Raw genomic sequence first — 5,660 nt, 5'->3', positions numbered from 1 at the left:
AAAATATGTTAAATCATATTGGGATTCCAAGCCATGTAGGAATACGAGGAAATGAAAAAGTAGATGCTTTAGCTAAACAATCATTAAATTTTCAAAAAACTGACTTATTGTTACCTGCTTGTGATTTTAGACTGGCTATAAATAAACTCGTATCATCTGAATGGAAAGCAAAAATTGGGACACATGCCGTTTTTAATAAACTTCACGATATAAAAACCCATTTCTTGATATGTCACCATCTCTATCTCTGTCAAACCGCCGTGATCAAACAGTTCTTCTTCGATGCCAAAATTGGACACACTAGAATTACCCACTCTTATCTCCTCACAAATGACAATGCCCCTTTCTGTGTAGGTTGTAATGAAAATTTTACAGTCAAGCATTTTCTTCTTAAATGTCATGATTTTTCACAGGCCCGCAATAGATTTATTCTGTAAATTTCACTCAACGAAACTTTTTTATACAATTCCATCAAAAAACATAATTGATTATTTAAAAGAGATAAAACTTGTATTCTAGGATCTAATTGGCTCATTTCTATTGTCATTTACAGTGTTTTACATAATATTTTAAGCCTATTATAGCATTCGGCACGATATGGCCAGTTATGTGTTGACGTGCCTTAAAAATCCAAACAAACAAACAAAAAATTTTTACAGTCGAAAACTGGAAAATATTAGTATTTTCAAGTATAAATTTTTAGCGTTATTAAAACTTTCATGCAATAAATATCATATCTGATAAGGGTGTTGCATTTGTTTATTGGCAGCATCATCATTTTTATTTCCCATTTACCATGATTAATTTATCCTGCAGATTCTAAATGTTCATCAAGTTATGTAACTTGAATTACTGTTTTCAATGTTCTATACGAAAATATTATTGAAAATTCGCGAGGATCGAATTAATACATATAGGTAGATAGATTATTTTAATTCCTCCAATCATAAATGAGCAGAACATACAATACATACAATATATACAAAATTACATGATGTACAATAGTTTCTTAACACTAATAAATTAGGTTAACAACAAGAGATACTTTACAAAATAATACAGTGACTATTACAATATTACAAGCATGTGTATATTGTTATCTTAAGTTTTAAAGTTTATCCATGAAGAAAACTAGTCTTGTCCTAAAATGAAAGAGACAAGAAATGGTTGATATTACCAACAGCCCAAAATTACAGTTGTTAAAAGCCATTGCCGCTCATATTATAAAAGAAACTAAACATTCATGTCGAAATAAAATAATACGCTAATGACCAATGCCTTAGAATGCAATTCATATGATAAATTAGATAGTTGCACACTTGTTTTACTTGCATGAGACAGAAAATTTTAGTATGACCAAAAGTATATTAAAATAAAATTGGATTATTTAAGGTTTTTTTCTAACAACAATGTATTATAAATGTATTTTATGTATTATAAGAGCAAGAGTGTATATTTACATAATCACTTATTATTTCTTTATTATAAGCAGGTCTGTCAAAAAAAACAGGATCGTATTATAACATATAAGGATCCCGTGAATTGACCAGTTCAAGAATATAGTTTTTCAGAAAAGCTGGGATTATATGGAAGCATATAGGGATCCCGTGAATTGACGTGTTCAAAAATATGGTTTTCAGAAAAGCCGGGATCGTAAGATCACGACAATTGACCAGTTCAAGAATATAGTTTTTCAGAAACGCCGGGATCGTATTAAAACATATAGGTATCCCGGGCATTGACCAGTTCAAGAATATAGCTTTCAGAAAATCCGAGATCGTATTAGACGTACAGATAAAGCGTAAATTATCATTCGGTTTATGGTCATAGTCGGAATTGTCACTAGACACCTTCAATACACTACTGTCCACCCCATTGGACGATATGTTTGGCACATTTATTAAGAAAATGACTCCACTGCCGTTCTTTTTCATTTCATAATGTCATTGACAAGTAATTTATTCATACTTAAAAAATATATTAATTTAAGACATTCATGAAAGCATTAAGAAAGCCGTGATCGAATAAGATATATATATATCCCGGGAAAATGACCATTACCATCTTGCTTTAAGAAAAGCCGGGATCTTTTACACAGTACAGAGATCACCGGAATTTACCACCTGTCATACATGTCAAGAGCTTGTTTTGGTCATAAATGATGTTAAGTATATCTTGTGATATTTTCTAGAAATAATATTTAAATACATGGACTTAAATATTTAGACAAAAATTATATAAAAAACACTTTTATTCCCCATTAAGGAAAATTTAAGTATTGTTATTTCCGCATTTTAAGTATAAAAATATATTTATATCTTAAGTAAAATTAATTTACCGGTAATCAAATACAATAAAAATAAAAAGTAAACGTTTAATCGCCTTTCATTTCGACAAAAACAACACAAATATAGTTTATTAGTTTCCCTATATATCTAATACGATCCCGGATCCCAGGATTCCCCACCACCGTTTTGATGTGCTTTTTTGAAATAGTTACCCATCATAGGAAAACTCCTGTAGCATTTCTATTTTTAATTAAATTTAATTGATAATGTTTTCATGTAAGTCATGTGGATATTGCTATTAATTATTAAGGATGATTTGGATTGGGTTATCTACTCCCTTACATTTTATGGGGTGTTAAGTAATAGGTAAAATTTCAATCTGAAAATAAACAACAGGAAGCAAGGGACTTTTGTATGCAAACTTGGTCCCTATTAACCTGATTTGGAAATTTATATTAATATATAGGAGTAAATTGAACAAAAGAAAATATATATTGAATTTTGTTGCTTGTGGTTATATATGTTTAGGTTATATATACTTAACGGCTTTTCTAACTCAACATTTTCATCTTTAAATATTTTGTTTATTTAAAGTTTTAATTTTATCAATTTTCGTCTACCGTCATAAAACGGATTGTTAAATATTTTGGCATGTTTAAAATTGAACGTAAACCAGTCTAACTATATGTTACGAGAAGCACGTGCATTTCGTGCATTTTATATCTTGTCATTTATACAAAAGTCTTACACTTACAAAATTGATATGACGTTGCGGTATATTAACTTACATGTCAGGAGATCATAAAGTTATTGAAATATAAAAAATTATTAAGCGATGTGGCGAATGACAATAGAAGAAAGAGCACGTGCGTTTGGGATGGTCCAAAGTGGGATTTCTTATAGAAGGGTAAGTTATTTATATTTTATTATAACGTAACAAAATAATAAAACTGACAGGTATTTGATGTCTAAATACCGCTTGAATTAATACTCAGGTTAGTAATATCGAATTTTTATTTCAGTGTGCCCGGTTGTTTGGACGGGACCCCAAAACAATCACTAATCCCGTGACAAAGAACTCTACAGGAGCTAGCAAATTCTAGGATAAATAGGATATGGAATGCAATATCTCTAAATTATATTAGTTCAATGCGTTCTAGATGTACTGCAGTCATCAAAGCTCAGGGCGCACACAACAGATATTAAGGTTATAGAAATGTTTGTTTGTTTGTTTGTTTAATTTTACGCCCTTTTCCAACAGTATTTCAGTCATAGGCGGGTAGTTTCCTAACCATCGTTCCTGGAGAGTTAAACCAGTACAAGACTACCTTCCTCCGCGCTAAACTACCAAAGCACCTCCGGGGGATCGAACCCACGCCAGAGAGGTAAATGGATTAGAAGTCAGTGACTTTAACCCTTCGACCACGGAGGCGGTCTTATAGAAATGTGACAATTCATTTTACGGGTATTGCTGATAAAAAACGTGAGGTTGATCGGTACATAATTTGATCGTTATTGATTGAATGTTTTTATTAAATGACATGACGAATTAAATTTGTGTAAAATATCATTGTAAAATTTCATTTTTTGGAAAAATACAGATGTTAGACAAGCCGTTAACATGTTTTTATATTTTCTGAGGGGGACACGCCAGAACGTCCCAGACGTCTTGAATTGTCCCGGAAATCGGATGTCTGTCCTGGAGATGAAACGGGCATCCATTTGATCCCGGGAAAAAAATCGTTTTCTGTTGAATTCGGAAGCGTTTAATGGTCGGGTTAATGGATGGTTTACGGCCCGTAATAATAATTGTTAATACCCGATTATATCAACCAGTTACTTACCCGAAAATCTAATTATTAAAAACAATGTTGATATACCCATCAAATAAAAAATTTAAGGTGTCATTGTCGGCACACTTGATTCCTGGTGTATTTATTACACATTTTATAGCTAAACAACAACACTTATACGTTCAAAGAAACGCAGAAAAATGGGTTAAAAAAAATTGTTTACGTATAATTTTTACTTCTTTTTACAGAGCCCCCATATTTGGTTTTAATTTAAGGGGTAACAAGCCCATTTCTTAAATTTACAAAATGAAAAGGGGGTTTTCCTTTTGGGAAATCCAGAAAAAAAACAATTTCGCACTCCCGTATCAAGACTTTTGGGCCCCGGGGTTTTTTAATTTTTGGGTCTCGGGCAAGAAAAAAGGACCAGGTATGTACCCGCTGTAGCGCATGTAACATTATTGTCGCCAGTTTGGGGAAAATTATCTAACTCGGCACATCGACAGCAAGATTCACAATTCGAACATTCAAACTGTAATTTAAACACCGAAAAGCAACTACTCATTCCTTAAGTCGGCGCCATACGAGCCAGTTGCTGGTGTTGCTGCTTTTATCACAGAAAATAATCTGTCATTTTCTATAGCCAACCATTTTACAGACTTAGTAAAAGTTATGTTTCCTGACAAAGACATTGCAAAGAAATTCAAATGTCGTCAGACTAAGACTACAAATATAGTGACAAACGCTCTCCGGTAGTGGAGAAAAAAAGTGACAAAATTAAGTAGAGAGAACAAGTTTAGTGTGCTCAAGCGGACGAAAGGCAACGCCCTATGGGGGGGATAAAAAAAGTGTGGTTAAATTACGCGTGTATTGGACCACTTGATGTCCATAAAGTTATATTTATTTTTTGGCAATCAATTTAATTTAATTTTTGGAAAGGGTAAAAATTTTTCACGGTCTTCAAGAATTTTTTTTAAAGAGCGTAGGCATCCCTTGGGAAAAATTTTTTCGGGTTTTTCCCTTGGACCAGCCCCAGGGGATAATGGGGTTGTTTAAAAAATTTTCAGTGTTCCCAAAGAGTGGGGGAAAGAAAAAAATTTTCCTGCAGTAAAACCTTTTGGGATGTGGTGTCACATTATGAAAAACGTGAAACTCAATTTTCCCGTCAAAAAATTTAAAAGCCTTTGTCAGTTGAAGGGGGTCCCTACAAAATACATTCACACATTTTAAACACCCAAATCATTCCCCAGCCTCTGGACCCCCCAAATGAGGCCCATTAAAAGTAGGTGGCCAAAAACCATATCTTTTTCCCAAATAAAGGGGCAGGTTTGGCCCTTTTTTTTTAAATAAAAACCTGCCCCACACTCCCCCGGTAATAAGTTTGCGCCGAGCCTTAGACGGCTAATAGCTTTATCAATTTTGGAGTTATTGAAACATTTTATTGGTCGTTTAAGGCTTACTTTAGTAATCATGTGTTTGATTTAAGGGACACCATTTTACTTTTTGTGTATTTTTGTTGGGGGGTTACGTCAAATCGACACAGTATAGGTCATATCGCGACGTTCCAGCTTTACTGGTGGAG

Source organism: Ruditapes philippinarum, unplaced genomic scaffold (genome assembly GCF_026571515.1).
Source record: "Ruditapes philippinarum isolate M1 unplaced genomic scaffold, ASM2657151v2 ctg1105_1_1_1_1, whole genome shotgun sequence".
NCBI lineage: Eukaryota > Metazoa > Mollusca > Bivalvia > Venerida > Veneridae > Ruditapes > Ruditapes philippinarum.
The sequence above is the reverse complement of the archived record's forward strand: the minus strand, read 5'-3'. Positions refer to the sequence as shown.